Raw genomic sequence first — 22,427 nt, 5'->3', positions numbered from 1 at the left:
CATACCAGATAAAATTGCATGAAAACATCATAATTCATTTGCCTGGATTCTAGATTTGCTTTTCTTCCTTGAGTTTCCACTCTGTTTACCTGCCTCTGGTGGGCCTTTTCCCTGCTGTGCCCACAACGATATTCACCACGGCAGCTAAAAGTTAGAGCAAAAGTTGTCAAACATTTTAGCAATACAAGGGGAATATGGGCTGCAGAAAAATGAGCCAGGCTTATAGCTGGAGATCTTACAATGGAGAAGCCAGGGGAGCATTATGCATCAGTGTGCAACAGCACAGGTAGTCTAACCGTGCATCCCAAACTGTAGATCTCCCAGGATGAAAGAGTTTTGATTTGGTGGGTCTTGGGCTTTCCATGGTTCAGCCATCAAAACTTAAGAGCGCATAACTTATGCAGGCTTAAGTCCCCCAAAAGGGTCATTCTGGGGTTGTGGTGAGGGCAGCTCAAGGAGAGACTTGCACCTATTCCAAACCCTGTTCAGCTCAGCCATGTGACCTAGGGCCAGAAGTAGCCCCTCCCAAAGACTCCTGAACAGAGTTTTGAATAGTTTTTAATTAGTTAAGATTGCTCTGTAAGATTTAGTCTATTAAACAATTTGAGAGAATACAACCACATTTTAATAATAAAAAAGGCAAGTGCTTGTCGATTAGCCCCCTAGCCTTCTCACTCAATGGCCAGAACAGTGAACAATGGAGCTTGAAGGGTTTTTTGGAAAAGATATGGGCTGCATAGATTTTTCTTGTATAGCTGGAAGCTGTTTATACACATGCACACACATGAAAGAAAGTTTAAGGAACGGGTCCCACAAAGGGCTTCTCTAGATGTCTACAACTCTTGAACAATGGTTTTAGTAGTTTAACACTGCAATGACATTTGCATTAGAGATAATTATTTCCCACTATGTGTGGGGTTTTTTTTTAAAGCATATGAATTTTAACTCACAGTGCTGAAACCAATGAAACATCTTTTGAATTATACCCAGTATAAGTTGGCATTTTTTCACCACTGTACCTCGTCCCTTGAGAAAATAGCTATTTTCCTACGATCACGCTATGTGAAAATTGGCATTTGCATATAGCTGCAGCAGCTAATAATGAGTGGGTTGTATGCAAAAGATTATGGAAGTCCCAAATTGCAATGCTTTGCAGGAGGAAATTATACACAATTGGATGTGTTATTAGCAGAGACTGTTGTTTTAAAAAAACCTTCTCACAGGATCAGATTTCACCTAAGGACTGGATCTGTTCTGCAATCATCCAAGCAGCAAAATCCAGGGTACATGGGCTCTGAATCTGCAAAAAGTAGGGGTGCTGATCTCATGGAGAAAGCTTCTACATCTACTCAGAACTTGTTAATAAAGCCACTTACATAATGCAGATGGAGTCCCCAGAGAAATGTGACAATAGTTTACCGAGCAAACTGAACAAAATCTGTATCATTTAAGGAGAAAGGAATAGAGGTTTTGTCCTTCTTAGTCTTAGGCCTTGTACATAACAGGAAGACATTCAACTAATCCTATAGACACTTGAAGCAGCTACACTCCAATCAGGGTAAGGGAAGAGACACCACTGGCCTGCTAAGGGAGAAGAGCTTATGGAGCTCCACCAGCAATCCAGAAATCATAAGAATCACAGAGTCATAGAAGCAGTCTGCTGACATCTCCTTGATGGAAGCTGTCCAACTCCTCCACTTGGCCTTGCTGGGTTACTTCCATGGCCCTTGCCCACATCTGCCTGTGTGTCTGTTGCCCCATGCACCTCACACTCTCATGAACCTTGCTATTGGCACTTTTATCTGCTCTAAGGCTTTTTCAACAACCAGCTTCGTCTGCCACAGTTGCCAGAGCTTGATCCTGAAAAGATCTAGGAACCAATCACATGGCACTTCTGCACAATATTTCAGGAGATAGTTTTAGGTCAGAATGGGAGGGGCCTGCATTATCATGGGTCTTCCTCATTGTATCTAGGCAGACATGGCAGGCCACACAGTTTCTGAGATTTAGAGAAGTGTGGAATTCTGGGATGGTGTTCTTCAACCTTGGGTCACCAGAAGTTGATGGACTAAAACTCAAATCATCCATGACAATTGGCTAAGCTGGCTGGGGATGATGGCCGGTACAGTCCAACAATATCTGGTGACCCAATGCTGAAGAACACTATTGTTATCTTCAACCTATATATGAATATATAGCTGAAATAACCCCAGCTTTCTGACAAGCTGACTGCCTGAAATCTCTGTTTTCAGACACCTGTTTCTCCCATTCTTGATTTACATTTGTAGGTGTACAGTGTAAAAAAAATATATTCGGTGTACACTGACAAAAATAAAATGTAATGTGCAAAGAGGCTTTAAAATGGAACCCAGTTTGCATGGAGCTTTTGTTTCTGTGTCACTTAAGGAACGCATCTGACTGCTATTTCCTATGAGTTTTCCTGATCCACCTCTGTTCCAGGTCAGGAAAAGTGCAACCAAAGTTCAAGTGTATAGATGTCTCTGGGGGATTTTGAACATCAGCGTGCTGCCCATCAAAAAGTGCCCAAGGACTCAAGAAGACAAAAGGAGGTGGCAGGGATGAGAGAAGTTAAGTTCAAGGAGCTTGGCAAGAACTGGGAAAATTCTGCTCTATTAGTGCAACATCAGAAAGTGAACAAAGCAGCAGCAAAGTAACATAAGACTGAGTTGGATGTAGGGATAGAAGACAGCATCAACTTTATTTGCATTTTAATGAGAAACTGTCTACATCACACATCCCAAGCCAATATGTGAACCGGAAAACCATTATCCTTTGAAATTCTCTGACTTTTGTAATGCAGTTCTCCAACCAAAAAGGGTGTACAAAAACGTGTATACTGTATTAGTATACATGCATGATTCATCCATTAGTGAAAAATTACATGCAAAGATTATTTGGGGAAATTGCTTGCAAAAACATGTACAGTAGTCAAAACTGCATATCTAATTTACTGCTTGGAATTTAACCAGTAGAAAGGACAATTTCTAAGGTACATCTGAATCAAGCCATTTTGTTTTCAACCACCCACTGGTTTTCCAAAGATATTTTCTTGCCTCTTTTAAAATAAACTGAAAGCAATTTGGGAATATGAAGTTTATTTATATGATTTCTTGAACCACAGACATTTTAAGTGGGTATTACTGAACATTCACAGTTACTCTGAACTATCATATTACCTGGCAAGTATTTATATTACATGCAATGCCCATCTCATTAGAGCATCATAATCAAACACACTTTTTTGAGCCACAGGTTTTAAAAACGGCATTTAATATATGAAAGAGCAAGGCTTCTTGATCATCATACCTTTGAAGTGCCCTGAATTATGCATCAGTGGATTTCTTTTTTCTTTTTTTAAAAAAGCCCCTCTCTGTCCATCTGTAGAGATATTTTTAATGGATTAGCTATATTCCGTGGCAATCCTGTTTGCTTACACACTGTATGCAGTTTTACTCATGCAATCCCCCAAAACGGGTTTGTGTAATTGGTTTAAGGCAAATCCAGGGCTATGCTACTGACAGATGCTTTGTTAAACACAAGAATTGAAGTCAGGTGACAAATCAGCAAGGAGCTTGAGACTTTGCAAAACAGTTTTGGCAAATTAGAATCAATATAGTTTATTGCAATCCATAACCAAGACAAGGCAGAGTGCGTAGTTTGGGGCTTGCTTGGAAACTCGGTTTAGCAAGTTGGCAATGCATAGCTGTCAGATTAAAGCAATTTACCCTGAAAAGGGGAACGAGACCGGTAGAGCTCATTCAACACACAAGAGGATATTTTAAGACAGTCATTTGTGAAATAAAATAGGAGAAGGCTTCCTTGTGTTTCTTAATAACTGGCTATCATTTAGACAAGCGGCAGATGAATTGCTACACCTGTTTCTGAACCGTACCACTTCAAACTGTAGACTGGCAGTCTCGGGTGTGAGGCACACATGACTGCATGCTTTTCCATTTAAAACAAACAAACAAAACCCCAGTATCCTTGCATATAGATACAGTGGTACCTTGGTACACGAATGGATTGGCTCCTGAACAAATCGGCTCCTGAATGCCACAAACCCGTGAGTGCTCCGGTTTACAAACATTTTTTGGAAGCCAAACGTCTGATGTGGCTTCCGCAGCTTCCAACTGAGTGCAGAAGCTTCTGTAGCCAATCGGAACAGACTCCCGGAATGGATACCACTGTAATTAGAATGTTTGTGGGGAAAGTTCAAATCTAACCTTCTATCTGATATGCTAGTTTTCTGTGTGCAAATATTTCACCTCCACACATACATAAGCATTTAACCATGTGATCCCGTGTCATGAACAGGCAGGACAACGGGGAGGAGGAAAAGGATCCTGGTGAAGGGTCTAGCTGGGACTGGGACATACAGGGGCAAGCAAGGGATGGGGAAGGAAGTACTCACAGGGTTACGGAGGATGGTGAGGGGATGGGGGTCAGTGCACAGGAACCAGAGCAGCAGGACCCATCACCAGAGCCAGAGGGGCCCCTGCCTCCACAAATATGATGGGCTTGGGGGCATAGGGAGTGGTGGGCAGGGCACTGGAGACTGAGGCAAGCAAGGGCCCACAGCCCAGCTCCCTAGCTGGCCAGGAGATGTGTGGTTCCTGAGCTGGAGTAGACTTGGAACAGATGAGAGTCACCTGCCTCATCAAGCTCAGATGCTGCAATCAGCAGACAAACTACAAAAGGGCAGCAGAGCTGAGGTGCTGTGTCTGCTCAACTGCGTATATTGAAGGACCTCAGCATGGATGCTCCAGGATCTCTGTGGGACTGTGCTTCCTTTGGACATGTGGATTGACCCTGGACTGGGGGCTTGACATACTGACTTGCCACCAGGTTCAGGGGTTCAGGACACCCGGCCTGGAGGCTACAGCGGTACAATCTGGGGTGCACGGTTTACCACTTCATGTGCTTTTTGTGTGAACTATGCCTGAAATACTCCTTTATGAAGGATTAGCTGAAAGTAGCCAGCTTTGTCCTGGGATTCTAAGAAACCCCACAAAATGAGAGAGATAAATGGATAATGCAATTTGTTAGTTTTAGGCAGGGCTTTTTTCTGGGGGGATGTAGGGGTATGCATACCCCTAAACATTTTGTGAATCTGTGTTCTTTTGTCCATTTACTGTATTTATTTTTCCCGATTTGAACTATAAAATGGTGATTTTCTTGAGTCAAAATGCGAGTACCCCTAATAGAAAAAAGCACTGGTTTGAGGGCTCTGTACATCTGAATCCATCCAGGGCCTTGACCTGACCTGGGGGACACATGACTTGGATCTAGCCCCTAATCAATTTAGTGGTAGGGCTAATGTTTAATTAGGTGTAAAACAGACCAAAACAAAACAAACCCCTGTACTGTTAGGAAGGTTGTAGGGGAATGATGCACTGCAACTCCTTTCCCTTCTCCTCCTGGCTACACTGCAGAGAGCAGAAGTGTTCGATCATCATTCCCCAATTATAAGCGCAACAGAATTTCTGCAAAATCAGGTTGTAGAATATCTTGCTTTGGGCATAGACAGAGTGAGAGAAAATTATGGCTCACATGTCAACATGTTTCACACAACATGTCCTGCTGTGAAGTCAGGAATTGCTGCTTCCCTCGGTCTTTGGGTTCAGGAATTGCTCAATTTAGCATTTTCCTTGGTTTTCTTGGACACTGACATTTTCCAGCCATTAAGCCTTAACTCTTATTTTAATGGAACTTTACACCATTTGGTTTCTCTGGGTTTTCTCTCCCCAAATGTCAGATGTTGTAGTGATTCATGCTAACGCAGGCGTTATTATAAAGCTTGTCAGCTTTTCAAAGGATCTGAAAGGGGCTTCAGCCAATTTGGGAAGATTGCAAGGGACCAAATGTTCACCTGACATTTATTATTGTTAAATACAAAAGTTGTTTTAAAATAAAAGGGGGAAACAGTTTTGCCAGCTGACCACATGATATAATAAACCAATTGTTCTTCAAACTGGATTGATCATGAGATGAAGATATAATAAAATCTCTCATTAAAATCAAGCAAAGGTAACAATAAGAATAGTGCTTCTAGTTTTGAACATTTTCTTGAGATCCTTTAGAATTGCCTGTAGCACAAATAATAGAGATCACATTCATATACTACCCCTAGGAGTGCTGAATTTGGGCCTCCCAAAATTCAGAATTTATGGAATTAAATTTGAGACTTGCAGTTCAGTTCCATTCTGCTTGTTTAATACGTCAGTCTGTGTCAAGACACCCACACCCACCACACCACAGCCGATCGTTTCTGAATGGCGGTTAATTCGCTCAATTTAAACTTTCTGTGATATGAGCTATTCATGTTTTTAAAGCCCAAGCTGCAATTCAGTGAGAATAAGTTTATTTTGAGGGCTTCCTTCCTGTCAGCTTGTCATCTGCAAACGTGACAGAATAGAACATTTTCTGCCAGCTAACACCAGGTTTGGGAAGTTTGCTGCCATTTCCAGCACTCTACATGATTTTAGTCCCTTTCTCTAGCTGTCAGTTTTTATTAGGCATTTCAGTTCTCATTCCTTTCCCATGATCATCTTCCTGCCCCATTCCCTCCTTTTCAGAAAATGGACACTAGCAAATGCATGTTGCTACCCCAAAATACATTTTTTTTTAAAAAATAATGTTTAATGAATATCTGCACCAAGAGGCAGCCCTCTTGAGCAGCCAGAGGAGGTGAGTGGGTAAAACGATACCTAACCCTCTCCTGTTACATTTTTACCACAGTAGAAGTGCATAAAATTATATAAGGCATCACCCAAGGAAGAAGTTCCGTTAGCGTGAGGATTTCCATTTGCGGAGCAAGACTTACCCCACTCTCTGCTCCCCATACACCCCGTTCCCTCCCCATATATGCTGCAGAGAGTTGGAGGAAAACGAAGAAGAGATGTATGGAATGTGTAGGGGAGGGAGGAAAGTTCCATTTCACAGTCCTTGTGCCAGCCAACTGAACTACAGTGGTACCTCGGGTTACATACGCTTCAGGTTACATACGCTTCAGGTTACACACTCTGCTAACCCAGAAATAGTGCTTCAGGTTAAGAACTTTGCTTCAGGATAAGAACAGAAATCGGGCTCCAGCGGCGCGGCAGCAGCAGGAGGCCCCATTAGCTAAAGTGGTGCTTCAGGTTAAGAACAGTTTCAGGTTAAGAACGGACCTCCAGAATGAAATAAGTACTTAACCTGAGGTACCACTGGACTTCATAGGATGCCACCAATTAAAAAAAATGCATAAAATTGCACCAAAAGCACCAAAAGCACCAGAGATGCTCTCCTCCACCCCCACTTCTATGTCAGGGACTGACAGGACACCGAAAAGTGTGCACCAGGGGAAAGGGGGGCTGGAGTCTGACTCAGGAGAGGGGGGTGGTGGTTTGTGGGGGCCTGTACCAGCCAGGAGGCAAGAGTCGGAGGCAGGGGGAGCTTCGGAGCTGGAGTGTGGAGCACAGGATGGGTCTGAAGAAGTGGAGGGAGAGGCAGGTCAGGGAAGTGAAGGCCCAAGCACCACTGTGTCCCAGAACCAGGAGGGGATTGAAAAAGAGAGGAGCAGAGAAACGGATGAACTATGCTGAGATGGCGAGACTAACGGGGAAAATTTGGAGCCAGCAGGATCAGACTTTCCTAGAGGAATGGAAGAAGTTTTCGATATATTTGGAAAGCAATTGTAATCGATTGACATCGCTTATAGGGTTAAGAGAAGTTTTGTAAGGAGTAATTTATAAATTATTGTGAAAAGAGTTAAGAATAGATGTATTGGAAATTTGAGTTTATAGCAATAATTATAGTAACAAAATGTATAATTAGAAAGGCTTTAGAAAACCATCAGTCGAGGTTGAAGGAAGTCTTAGGCTGTGATGGCCAGAAATTTCGAAATGGTGTATAAAAGGATGTTATGCTGGAAAATATGTGTAAAAACTATTTAAAAATATTTAAAAAGAAAAGAGAAGAGAAGAGAAGGGCAGAGGAAGTTTCCACACAGGAGTAGTCTATGGCTGTGTGCACCCAGCCTCTTGGGGGTAAGTGCATAAACTGGTGGTGGGGTTCCCCTGTTGCGGCAAGTGTTCCATAGAGTGCGGATCTGGGAACAGCTGCCTATCTGCTAGAATGGGAAGCATAGATATCCAGAACTTTAGAAGCAACTGTAAGTATTATCTTTGGCAATAAGTAGTTAACTCCTTTGGCTGGGAAGCACCCTTGAAACTATACCATTGCCATTTCACCTGCTATTTAGTAACAAGGATAGATCTTATAACCTCCTGAAAATCTTGTCAATTATATCATTTGCTGGATTATTATTATTTTTTTTAAAAAAAGGATGGCAAACCTTTATCTATAGTTGACATCATGACACAGTTAGGCTCTGAACAACTTCCATGGCTCCTAGGATGCCTGTTGAGATATTTACTAATTGGAGCGTGCGCGCGCGCGCACACACACACACACACACACACACACAAAAGATGCCACTGGAGAGTTCATTTTGTTTGAGCAAATATTTCAGGGAACAACTATTCCAAAGGGCCTGTTTTCTTTATTATATAAAGTCTTACACAAAGGCAAATGCTGAATGTGGTTGAATGCTGTCCTGCTATTTATCTGTCAACCGACAACACAAAACATAAAAAGTTCTATTTTTTCCATTAACTTACGCTACTATCTGGTATTCTGGCCCTTTTATAACATGTTAATTCAATCATTGTTACTGTGGTCCTTATTTTCTCAATCCCATTTGCCAAATCTAGAGCATTGCTCTTTTCCCCCCCAATACCTAGCAATGCAAATTCTTGCAATTGTCAGTAAATTTCCTTGTATTTCTAGTAACATGTGTTTCAGATATCATAAAAGTATCTTTTTAGCTCTCAGGGTAACATATAACCTGTCACTTCTGCAATAGTTTATTCTAACTATTATCCCCCCAAAATTGGATAGACACTTCCAGAAACTACGCATATACTCAGCATTTCCCAGTGACCCCTGTCAGTTTTTAGCCCATTTTCTTTTTGCCCCTCCACCCCAGTGAATGGTCAGATTAGCTGCTCAGCAAAATATCTGCCCAGCCTTACCAAACGCACATTCCTCTTTTATTGAGGAAACTTACTGAGAGAAATTCTGCAGCCATTAGTTTTACAATGCTAGCTCCTTCATACCTAACATTGAACAAGCACAGCAGTAGGAGATATGTGAAGCCTATAATAATCCTGGCAGACACCAGTAGAAATCTCAACTTCATAAATACTGTTTTTGTCGAGTGGTGGGAAATTCTTTATAGGGTGAGTTTCGTGAGAGAAGGAAGGTATTTCTGCTATGTACAATTAAGCCAATACCCAAGCCTGTTCAACCATCAGGGCTGCCAAGCAAGGAACTCTGGGAAACGTAGTTCTGCGAAGAACTACATTTGCTCGCTAACAAAACTACCAGTCTCAGAGTCCTTTTGGGGGAAGTCATGCCTGTCAAGTCTATTTCTAACAGTTGACAATGTTGATATGTTTTGGGTGGTAACTTTGTAAAATAATAATGATTTGCTTACACACACACACACACACACACACGCATCACAAATTCAGACCATAGGAAGATTAATGAAACCACATTATTTTCAGTTTTTTAAAAATAAATTCATTGGATTTCCAATTATCTTTAAAACCACATGAAGGATGGTAAATCTATGGTACTCCATATGTAAGCTAAAAAGGTAAAGGACTCTTGGACAGTTAAGTCCAGTCAAAGGCGACTATGGGGTGCGGCACTCATCTCATTTCAGGCTGAAGGACAGGGACGGAGGAAGGAGGTGCGGTGGGGGCTGGTCGTTCTGGGTGTCACCACTGAGGGGGGTGACAAAATGCCAGGAGACACTCACTGTGGGGCCTTGGGAAGGGGTTTGCAAGAATCTGGAAGCTTGTGTGTTATTAATTGATTTTCAATGCATTCCTATGGGAAACCGTGCTTCGCAAGACGAAAAATTCGCTAGACGAAAAAATTCGCGGAACGAATTAATTTCGTCTTGCGAGGCACCACTGTATAGGGACTTAAAATTAGGCCACAACTTTATTAAACTTCCGAATGTAGGAAGACCTTGGCTTAGGTCTTGGGCGTGTACCCCTCCCAGTCCCCCAGCGGGGGGGGGGGGAATGGGGCTCACCAGGGTAAATGTGATAGGGGGGTGCTCTTCAAGACATAAATGTAGCAGGCAGTTCACTGACGACCTTTCAGTGTATGGCCCATGACACCCATATATATAACCGCTTTAAGAGGGGTATCCTGAAATCGGTGTCAGAGGGGAGGTGAGTCACCACTTTGCATACACACACCGCATATAGGGAAGAAAAGACTAAAGGATTCCACCCAAGGCCATAACCACCAAAGTTGTGACAAATTGTTACGGGGAAGACAAAACCTGTCAATGCAGGAAAATTTCTTCCCGCTCCTTCAACAGCAACCAGTCAAAGACCGCAGCAGCGCCCGCTAAACAGGAAGAAAAAGTTAACCTGCAAACAAGATACACTAAACAAAGGGAGGGTAGGGAAGGTGAACCTCCAGAGCTGGCTGCCTGGCTAATACTGGCTCCTCCCCCTATTTATAATGGGTCTGGCCCCACTTCCCAGGAAACGAAACTTAAAGTTGAGGCTGGGTGTGAACCTCTGAATAATACACTGAGAAGCAGGCCAGCCCCCTTCTACTAGAAAGTTCCCTGGGAACTGTAGCACCGCACGTGATCCCGCAAAAGGTACCCACAATATAGTGAGAGTGCTCATTACCAGGTTTGTGTAAACTGAGTTGTCATTTATTTTATTTTACTTTGTTTCTAAAATGATCCTAACCTAGAGCAAAGGGCTGTCATCGTGGCTTTTTCACTTCACCTGCAGAACCCACGCTTAAAACTAATCTGAATTTGGTAGCAAAAAGCAGGGGGAAATTATACAGTAACTTGCTGCATATTTTTTCCCAAAAGCAATGATTTGAAAGTCCCAGACATAATTGATTAGTTTCCTTGCTTGTGAACAGGTTACACATCAGAGAGGGCTTGAATTGTTCCAAAATCTAATTATCTGCTCCTTCATTTACCTTTTGGTTTGGGGTGTTTGCCAACTTGAATGTGGTTTATATTTAGCATCTTTAATATTCTCAATTGATGAGAAACCACAGGGGGCGATGATGCAACAGAGCACCCACAGCAATTCAGAAACTACTTTCTTTATATTTATACTTTTTTTGCTGCTCATGTTCAGGAACAGATGCCAGGGACTACACAAGAAACAGCTCCCCCCCCCCCCACGAGAGGATAAATGAACACAAGATTCCCAACACTGCTACCTTTCTACAAGTCTGAAACCAAGGAAATGATGGCTGTAAATGCATGTGAACTCAAATTAGTGATGGAATCTAATGTTTCATTTATATTCAATTACTCCTGCACATATTGGCTCTAATGGACATTTATGTATACTCCGATGAGCGCATGGATTATGTGCTATTGATGGGAAGACCTAAATACCTGATGGGCCCTCTGTAAGCTTAAAAGATTCCACAAACACCTCTTGCCATCATCATCATCATCATCATCATCATCATCATCATAAATTCCCCACCACTAAGAGAGGCAGAGGGAAAAAAATTCAAACCCCCATCATTCTGCCCAGACACTGAGGTCCAGGGCTGAGGGCCTTCTGGCAGTTCCCTCACTGTGAGGAGCAAAGCTACAGGGAACCAGGTAAAGGGCCTTCTCGGTGGTGGCACCCGCCCTGTGGAATGCCCTCCCACCAGATGTCAAAGATAACAACAACTACCAGACTTTTAGAAGACATCTGAAGGCAGCCCTGTTTAGGGAAGCTTGTAATGTTTAACAGACCACTGTATTTTAATACTTTGTTGGAAGCCGCCTAGAGTGGCTGGGGAAACCCGGCCAGATGGGCAGAGTATTAAAAGTAGTAGTAGTAGTAGTAGTAGTAGTAGTAATAATAATAATAATAATAATAATAATAATAATAATAATAATAATAATAATATAGGAACCAGTGTGTTCCATGAGGAAGAAAGCAACTCTGCTGAATTCTCCTTGGAACTCTTGCACCTTTCAGTGGCTTTCAATATTATTGAACATGACATCAGTGCAGGTCACTTTGTTGGACCAGGTCTGGAAGAAACTGTCTTTCACGGGAAATGTGCCCGTTCCTTGACTTGTAACACTTGTAACCAGAACATTATCTAAGAAAAAGATTGATCTGGTCCTTCCTGGAGGGTTTGATCTCAAAGTGCTGCTGTCCCACCACATTATTATTATTATTATTATTATTATTATTATTATTATTATTATTATTTACTAAATGTATATACCACCCTATATCCACAGGTCTCAGGGTGGTCCACGGGATAAAATTCCAATATGCAAGCACAGAATACATAATCAAAATGCAACCGAAGAAGATGCCCTCCCCCCAAAAAACCCACATTTTAAAAGGATATTGGCAGTTGACTCCAGCGGCGTAGCGTGAGTTGTCAGCACCCGGGGTAACGCAAGTAATTTGCGCCCCCTAACCCGGGGCAAGGCAAGTAATTTGCGCCCCCCCAACCCCTAACCTGCGAGTTGCCGCTGGCGCTGCCGCGCAAACAACGCTGCTTGCCCGGAGGAGGATGGAGGCAGAAGCAGCCGCCGCCTGTGGCTGGGCCGAGGGGATGGCGGCGTCGGCAGGGTGCAGAGGCTGCCCGTGCCCGGCCAGGCGTCAGTGGCGGCATCGGCGCTGCTGCAGCGGCTGCTCCTCCTGCGAGCAGTGAGCAGAGCACAGCCACAGCGACGGCGGGGGACGCGCGCGCTAGGGCGCAAGGCTGGCGGTGGCAGCGGGGAGCCCGGCGGAGGAAGGAACTTGTCCCCTCCCTCTGGACTCGCGCCCCCCCCAGATGTTGCGCCCGGTGCGGCCGGCACCCCTGGCACCCCCCACGCTACGCCACTGGTTGACTCTACAATGCAGAAGATGTGGCAAAGTCCTTCACTGCACTTGAGGGCAGAAGGCTAACTTAAAGGGTACAGAGAAGGCTCAAGGCACTCACAGCTCTGTCCATCTTCCACCCCTCACTCTCTGACCAGCCCTGTGCCTTAGTCATATCTAGATTAGACTACTGCAATGCTCTCTATATAGTTGTGAACTCAATCAACCAGTGTGGCAGCATCTACTCATTGGAACTCCCTGCCTATTGAGATCAAATATGCTAAGTATGAACTTCATTACGGTCACAGACCAGGATAAAAAAACAACAACATATAAATAAAATAGCAGTTAGGATTTTTTTTAACTAATAAATGTTGGAGCAAATATGGACAAAGAAACAAGCATAGGATAAAACATCTGAATAAAATACAAGATTAAACACGGATAATGGATGGATAAAAACTGATAATTAAAACAGATAAGAACTAAAAACAAAAAAAAACATGCAGTTAAAACAACTGTAAGAGAGTAAGAACTAAAAGACTAGCAGTTAAAACAACTATAAGAGGCTGCAGAGTAGAAGCCTCTGAAATAGATGACACTCACAGCATTAGAAACTGATGTGCAAATATGGTTAAGACAGGCAATTAAAACAATGTACAATAAATTTAGAAACAGTGTGCAACAATAAATTATCCCAGGGAGTTGACTCAAAGTCACCCATGGAACCGAGTTTGGGGATTTTCGTATTGAGATCAAAGCAGGTGCCTTCTCTGTGCTCTTTCCATTGCCTGCTAAAAACGTTCCAGTTTAGACAAGTCTATAAAGATGCCTAGAAAGCTGAGGTAATTTTCATCTGTTTTAGTATTGTGACTTTTGCATGTTTCAGAGTAGGGCTGTGAAGGTTTCTTGATTCTACTGTTTTATCTCTTGCAAGCCGTTTTGTTTACAATGTGTCAATTTTGCAAAACAAATACATAAATAGAAATTGCAACCGGGATGTTAACAGATTTGAGCTGCATGGAGCCTATAGCTTTAAGTTTGCAACAACTTTGTTGGCTCTGTGAAGAAATCCTGCATACAGTGGCACCTTGGTTCTCAAACTTAATCCGTTCCGGAAGTCTGTTCCAAAACCAAAGCATTCCAAAACCAAGGCATGCTTTTGAATAGAAAGTAATGCAAAACAGATTAATCCATTTCAGACTTTTAAAAACAACTTCTAAAACAGCAATTAAACATGAATTTTACTATCTAACAAACGAAACCATTAATCCATAAAATTAAAGCAATAATCAATGTACTGTACTATAAAATAAATAAGACAGTATTGTAGATAATAAAAATTAGATTTTTTTTTTCTTACCTGCACTGATGATAGTCATTGGGCTTTTATCCATTTCTACAGTCACACAATCAATCAGCAGCTGAACTGGGTTCCACACAGTCACAAAAACAAATTAACCAAAAAAGCCTCAAAAATGCAACATAAATAGCAAAAAGAAAAGCACCAAACTTAATCCATTCCAGAAGTCTGTTTGACTTCCGAAATGTTCAAAAACCAAGGTGCAGCTTCTGATTGGTGCAGGCGCCCCGGAAACAATAGCTGACAGCAGCATCGGATGTTCAGCTTCCGAAAAACGTTTGAAAACTGTAACACTTACTTCCGGGTTTTCGGCGTTTGGGAACCAAGGCGTTTGAGAACCAAGGTACCACTGTATTTTGATTAAGTTGTGACAGCTATTGATATGCGAAGACTTCAGCCAGCTCAGGGGAAAGCTGGTTTAACTCTCACTGAGGGGAGTTGGAGACAGAACTCCCACAAGCAACGGAAAGAGAGAAGGAACACGCATCCTGATTGGTGGTTGCAGGCTTAGACTTCTTAGTCAGATGGTGTGATTGGTTGAGGCTAGGCTGGGGGTGGGGCAAAAGAAGTGAATATATATGCTGGGTGCTGGTCAGTCGTGGTCAGTATGTAGTGGCTGGTGCTTGTGGTGGGCAGCCAGAAAGAGGGAGAAGTGGGAGGGCTGAGGAAGAAGAAAGAAGACATGAGAGGGGAAGGCATTGTGGCTCACTTGCCAAAGACTTGCTTTGGTAAACAAGCTACTTGGCTCTGACTGAAGAGAAGAGGAGGAAACCTGCTAAAAGGCTTGAGGGAGAAGAATTGAGAGGCAGTTTGGAATGTTGGGCTCTTTGGTGCCTGGTAAGAGACACAAAGAACATTCCGGAACAGGGCAACCAAAGCAGAGCTGCACTTTGAAAGGTCAGCAGGGATTGAAATAGGGGCTTCCAACAAAAAAAGTCATCAGCTATAGTGTTGGTGAGGTTTACCCAGGGCTAAGTACATACAAAAGTGTTTTAACAGGGTAACTAACTAACCCACCTACTCTCAGCAGCCAGAAACATCATAGCCAGACACTGGAGAGACCTGTCAGGAGTAAGCATGGACCAATGGTACCAAATAGTATGGGAAACAGCCTTATTAGAAAAACTAACCAATAATCTGAAACTGACACGGGGACAAATGGAAGAAGATGCCTTCACTCCGGTATGGCTCCCCTTTATCACACACACACACAGCCCAACAAGACAGCAACAAGAATCCACCAACAGCATATGAATGAATATGGCTAAGCTGATTCAAACACACACACACACCACTCACACATGAAAACAAAGTTCACCACATCCAATCACAAACAAGCAACCACACCCTGGGCCAACCCCAACCTCTCTCACCACCGAAGAAAGACAAGTGAATAGTAAAGAGAACCTGCACAAGCGATGCTGACACAAAACCCCACAGTACATTAAGTAGAATACAAACATTGGGACACCTGATCCCACTCCCACTCACCATGGCGCCCCCACCTCTTCCCCCCTTTTCTTCCTAATGTAACACTAATGTCTCAACAAATGAAACTGATCTGTAGAAAAGGTAACTTGAAAAAAGAGACATTGCACACACTTTTGTAAACAAAGAAATCTTTATTATTATTGTTAACAACAACAACAACAACGTAACTAACAGCTTCCTCAAAGCTGTCTTGGTTTAGTCATAGAAGTGTAAAATGAGTGGCTGGTATTTGAAGTGACAACAGCAGGTTAACAGAGTGTGTGTCTGTTTAAAGAGACAGGCGCATATCGTAAGCTTGTGCACTGCTACATAACCTTGTCATCAATAGACAAGAATGTAATAGACAAGAATGTAGAATGTATTTTTTAAAAATATAGTAACTATATCTGACAGGCTTTGTACCATGCCTACACGCCACAATTACTAGGGTACAGGGTAAGTTAAGGGTGCAAAGTATATAAGTGATAATATATGGTGGCAGTGGTATAAGTTGCCTTGCCACAGACTCGAAGATAGTTTTCACACCCAATCTGAAGTGCTGTGTTTTTTAACCCTTAAAACCCTAAACTTTAAAGCTGCGGTCCTCCAGATGTTGCTGGATTGTGACTCCCATTATCCCTGATCACTGCCCATACTTGCTGGAGATGCCTTAAACTGCCTGGATTCAGGGTACCATAAGGATCATTTAATTCCATATGCACCCATTTATGTGTTGAGATTTTCCTCAGAGGCCCTACTGGATGTGCTGCCCCACCCACATATATGGTGGGTGGCAATATGGGAGAAGGTCTTTTCTGTGGTGGCTCCAACGCTGTGAAACTCACTCCCTAATTTGCCTTGTTCTACGGTAATGAATTTTAGGCACCAGGCCAAGGTGACCCTTTTTTCAGAATGCTCTTGGGCTCCTGATTACCTCCTTTTCTCAATTCTACTGCTTTGATCAATTTTGCTACTCATGAGAAACTACGGGTTTGTTGGTTTGTTTGGTTTTATGTAAAAAAGAATGTATGTGTTCATATTTTATATCATTTTCATATGCTTTGTTAGATATTTACTTTTAAAGGCAGTGTGCAAATATTAGTCAAATATTATAATAAATAATAACATAATTTGGTAAGGCTGTGCCTAAGGAAACTAATTAGCTTCCTACTCATTCATTGCGACTTTGCAGGAATCTTTTCAATATAGTTGAACTATGTTTAGATGCTTCATTCTGCAACTTCATTTGCGAAAAGCTAGTTGCCTAGGAGATTTGACCTTCATTCTGCTCATCCCAGCAAACATTAGCTGTTGATAAATCTGTCACCCACGAATTTGTCTAATCCAGGAGTGGCAAACCTTTTGCCCTCCAGATGTTGCTATACTACAACTCCCATCATCCTTGACTTGGGCCATGCTGTCTGAGCCTGGGGCTGACCAAACTCAGAGCAAGCTCGTGACCATTGCAACAGATTGTGGAAGCGAATTCTATAAGTTAATGATGTGTATCATTTATCACAGCAGTTTATGTGCTTCTTTTCCATCTTTGCTGTGTGTCCTGTCAGTTGACAGAGAAGCCTCCACTACAAAATATGAACTCACATGCAGTTGTTAATGCATACATTAACATATTTTCTCCACCCTAACTTTTAACTCCTCTTTCAAAAGCTGTTCTTCGCGAGCTGAGCGTTAGCATCCATTTCCTCGCAGCTATTGCTTCCTTTGTTACTTCCACTGAGTCTTCAAACTGGGGAAGCTGTGACAGAGATATTATGCTAGCCTGCAATTCCTGTTTTACATTTTCCTGACAAGTGATAATTCAATTTCTGAGCCAACACAAAGTGTTCACATTATCAAGGGCTGTATCTCTATCTTAATGATTTGACCATTCATGTGAATAATGTTCCAGTAAGTGAGATAGCGTTGCTTGGAACTCATAATGGCACTGCTGATGTTCTTCCTTCCTGTCTTCCGTTTAAGGGTTGAATCATTTCATTGCTTTCACACCGCCTTTCACATTACTGTATATTACAGTACAATAGTTCAGTTTGATTTGTGTGCAAAATATGTGTTATCCTTTTTTTCCCCTCCAGGGAAAATCAGTGTGAGTATGAAATGTTGCCATTGGACCTGGAGAATACCCATGCTTCAAAAACAGCACACATGAAGCTCAGGCCTTTGCTAGTCTCTCCGGTGAAAAGAGGTATGGCACAAATCTTCTCCATCACACAGATAATGCCGCGTGACACAGATGTTCCACATGGATGTCTGACTGTACAGATAACCAATTCATTTGAATCTTTCCCCTTAAGAAAAGGCCACACAAACTGGCTACCTGTATGGAGGATTCGATTCCCATTTGACACGTTTTGCATTGTAGAGGAGAGTAATTTGAAGCCTAGGGATGACAGGATTGCCCAATTTCGGTTCTGTCAGTTTATCATTTTTTCATTCTTAAATTCAAATCTCTGCATTTTTTGCAGCAATTTGCATAAAAAAAAATCCTTGTGGAAATTCGCTAGGATTTTAGTGTAACTTTCTCCCAATAATGCATTTTTTCCTAATATACACATCTCTGCAAGCAATTTAACTTAATATAATGCATATTTGTGTGTGTGTTTTAGATATTTTCACCAATACATTCATTTTTAATCCACATTTCCCCCCAGGATATGCATTTTTGTGAACACTGGTTGGTTGGAGAACCTCATGACAAAACTGGGTAAGTGCAAATATTGAAGGTTGACTGTGTTTTATTTTCATATTGCTTTGGAAAGTGCAGTCTTTCCATCGTAGTCCAAGCTCTAGTGACAGATTCGCAGGGTGATCTCTATAAAGTCACTATCAGTAATATTGGTGTAACTGAGTTCATCCAAAGGATCATCTCAGAATGCCGTTTTATACACATCAGATTATTTGTCCAAATAGCTCAGTATTTTTTACTCTAGCAGTGGCTACCCAGGTTCTCAGAGGGCAGAGTTCCTTCACATCAGAGGCTGTGTGAATTGAACCTGGGAAATTCTGCATACAATGCATGTGTTCTACTGCTCCAAAAAGTTCTTTATGTCGCATCATGGTAACTGTTAGAATTCCTGCTCCATGGTTGCAGTCATAGGATTTTTGTCTATCACATGACAGTATATGTTTTGACTCCACAGAGTGGAAAGTGACAAAGACAGGATGTTTGTGTTGCTGTGTTCCATGAAGTGGGACTATTGTTCTTTGTTCTTTTTCTCTTGGCTGTCTGATGCTAGAGAGAGAGGGAGCCATGTTGCAGTGCTCCGTGTGTGTTTATTTGTAAATAAAGTAGATTAGCCAAAATGCTGAGTTGCTGGGGTTCTGTCATGCATGCTGCGAAGACTCTGTGGATCCCTAAGTGTGCCGGTGTCGGTTGGCATTGGTGACTGTGATGTTCGAGCTGAAGAAAGCTTATGAAGCTCCCGAATGATCAACCAGGAGGGAGGGAACATGCCAGTCAGGCATGTGTCTCTTCCAGGGCCCTACTCGAGTGTAGGCTGAACTCCTGACAGTAACAACATTGAGAAAAGTAATGACTATGAAGGGGAGAGTTGGTTCCATGTGCTGTTACAAATGGTTTGTTCATCCAGCACAATCATTTTGTGTAACTTGATGTCATTAGATACATTTCTGAGCTTTTCTTTCCCCCTTTTTTATGTGATCTCCCATTTGTTCTCTTACATTAGTCACTGTACAAAATCCTCAGCTTTATGCTAAACTCACAAACATTTACCCCCATATCGGCCTCAATGGAAGAAAGACCTTTATAAAAACTCAGCATTTTCCCCCTTCCCCTAACTTTCTGTGAAGGTGGCAATGTAAAAGGATAATTTGTTTGGATTAGTAGTTGGATCAATACTTAGGGGAAGCCTTGTTCATACAGGCAGATGCCATTCTTTGTATGGAGAAGATACTCGTGTCCATTTCTACAATGTACTTAATCCTGCGTTAAGGAGATTGAATTTATTCTATGTGTGAGCAATGCAGAATTAACACAGAATGCCTTTCTCACACACATGACAATCTGTGTGTGGAAGGTAGATGCTCAGTCTTCTACCACATAAAGGGCAACATGGCGAGCATATATGGCAGGCCTCTCAAATGGAGATAGAAAAAAGAGACGGGTTCCTTTACAAACACCTCAAATAAGTGCAAAGGCTATAAAATGGAGGAAAAAATGGAAAGAGGAAGATTTTTCTTTCTTTTTTTTAAAAAAAGCTCATAACCAGATCAATATGGCAAAAAGCTAATCTTAGGGATTGAGCTTTATCAATAAAGTTGCAGAAACCACTTGTTCACGTGATAAATTATTGGCAGTAAAAATATAGAGCTTGCCTTTTTTTGGCCTTAAATGACCGAGGCCTCTAATATCTGATAGATCGCCTCCTTCACTGCTGACCCTCTTGGGCATTTAGATCAGCAGAAGGGAGCTTTTTGTTAGTTCTGCCACCCTCTGTGGCAGAATGGCACCCTGGGAGAGGGTATTGACTGTGACAGCCCCTAAGTTGGGGAGTTCCCTCCCCATAGAGATGCATCCAGCACCTTCACTATACAGTGTTGTCTGAACCTCTTTACCCTGCCTGTTGGCACTAAAGATGTATATTTTTAGGATCCACTCTGTTCTTGTGGTGGTTATTTGTTTTAAAATGTTGCATTGTCGTGACCCACCTGGGGACCTTGGGGTAAAGAGCATAACATAAATACAGTTGCAGGATGGAATTTCAATGTAGCGCTGAAGAGGTCGTGACATCGGAGCAAGCATATCTACTTCTCCAGTGGAATGATCTCCCCCCCAATTTCTCTGCCCACGATGAACTTTGAGAGGCCACCTGTGCACAAGTTTAACTCAGAGCTTCCTGAAAAGCTGTAAACTGCTCCTGAGCTTTCAGCAGTAATTTATTTACCGTAATACTGGTCAAGTGTGAACAGTGTGGTAGTCGTAGTAAGAGTACATCAAGCAGTAAGCTCCCAGTGGAACTGCACCGTTGTCATGGCAGTCTATGATGATGGAATACAACAGAATGTTGAGGAGAGAGCGTGACGACAGGAGAACGTTGGGAACTGGCTATTATAGATAGATTCTTTTCATGATGTATGCATAATATCAATGGCATGTCGATGTTTTCATAGCACTTTTCCTGCCATCACGTTTTGAGTCTCAAGCACTACAATGAAACATTTTTTAACTTGCTTAACGGTATGTCTGTGTTTGCAAAAAGAAGAAGCAGAAGCAGAAGCAGAGATATTCGCACGGCGGAAAAACCATGAAGACAGTGAAAATTGCCTGTGACAACTACAAATGTATGGAAATTCAGGAGGTGATGCTTCGCAGCCATTGCAAAGAATAGCACAGAAATGGCAAAATGCTTCACCCCGGAGCAAAGACATGGATGCCCATGAAAATCTCAGTGTTTACACATGACTAATCACAAAGCAAAGACCAGCAGAGCTGTTCTAGGGGATGCTAGTCAGATGATGAGCTAAAAGGATGGGGCGCACCAAACATGTGACATTTGCCAAAAGAGAAGATGGAAATATTTCTCAGACTATTTCTAGCGCAAGCATTCACGACTAAAACAGAATGATACAATTAGATGGAAGTGGCTCTCTGTAATACACTCCTTTTACATTGCTGACTCTGACAATTTCTTGCTGTGGAAACATCTATTTGCACTTTCAGTTCAATTACATTTGGTATTAAATACATACTTTAGGGGAGCATTACCTTACTATCACTTTTCAACTTGACCTAGGGAAAGGGCATATTTGCTGATTTCTACTGTGTACCAATAGCTCGAGGGTCGTCAAGGTGCTGCCCTCCTTCTATTGTCAGGGCTCCAGCTCCAAGCAGCCCCACTGGTCAGAAATAATAGGAACTATAATCTGACAATATCTAAAAGGCACCATGTAGATGTTAGGCGCTAAGATGATGATGTGACCAGCAGCCAATAACTTGCACTCTTTTTTAATTTTTAACTTTTGCTGTCGACCCCTTTTGCGTGGGCAGGCGGAGTCCCCAGATCCTGCACGGTCCCCCCGTCATGTGGAATAACGACTCAAGACAACGTGCTATGGGATTAAATTGGCCACAACTTTATTAAATTTCAAATGTGGGTAGACCTTGGCTCAGGCATTGGGCGTTCTCCCTCCCTGGTCCCCAGCCGGGGACCTAGGGAGCATCAGGGTTATCCAGTGTGTGTGTGGGGGGGGTGGGCCGGCTCTGGAGAACATATGTTCAAGCAGAGATGGCTGCCCCCGTAACGCCGCCGCCGCAGGAGAGAGCAATGACGACCTTTCGGTGTACGGCCAAAGCCTCCCTTCAGAAAACCCCTTTAACGGGGAACCCTGGTATCGCCGCCGCAAGAGGAAGATGGACAAAAGGATTCCGCCCAAGGCCTGATACCGCCAAAGTTGTGACGTTTTGCTACGGGAAAGGCGAAACCTGCCAATGCAGGGAAATTCCTTTCCGGCCCTTTAACAGCGACCTTAACGTAGCAGCACCCGCATACCTGTGAAGAAAAGTTAACCTGCAAAATAAGACATTAACTGAGGGTGGGTAGGGTGGGAGAAGCTCTGGAGCCAAGTGAGGATTCCTAGGTAAGATCCTCCCTCTATTGTGTGGG

At 42.6% G+C, this 22,427-nt stretch overlaps 2 long non-coding RNA genes across 5 annotated transcripts in view; one reads left to right on the top strand and one right to left on the bottom strand.

Annotated features, from left to right (window-relative positions):
- Positions 1-15,208, bottom strand: part of LOC309532338 — a 77,950-nt gene extending 62,742 nt beyond the window's left edge. For all 4 annotated transcript variants that reach the window (XR_014219774.1, XR_014219775.1, XR_014219776.1 and 1 more), the window contains exon 1: positions 14,615-15,208. This is a non-coding gene — a long non-coding RNA (uncharacterized lncRNA). The remainder of the gene's footprint in view (positions 1-14,614) is intronic.
- A 3,245-nt stretch (positions 15,209-18,453) lies between these two features.
- On the top strand, positions 18,454-21,440 carry LOC309532384. Its single transcript, XR_014219837.1, has 2 exons — positions 18,454-18,508; positions 20,511-21,440. It is a non-coding gene; the product is annotated as an uncharacterized lncRNA (long non-coding RNA).
- Positions 21,441-22,427: the final 987 nt, after the last annotated feature.

The sequence above is a fragment of the Podarcis vaucheri genome (assembly GCF_965113315.1).
Source record: "Podarcis vaucheri genome assembly, chromosome: 5".
NCBI classification, from domain to species: Eukaryota; Metazoa; Chordata; class Lepidosauria; order Squamata; family Lacertidae; genus Podarcis; species Podarcis vaucheri.
This window is presented reverse-complemented; position numbering and strand designations above follow the sequence as displayed.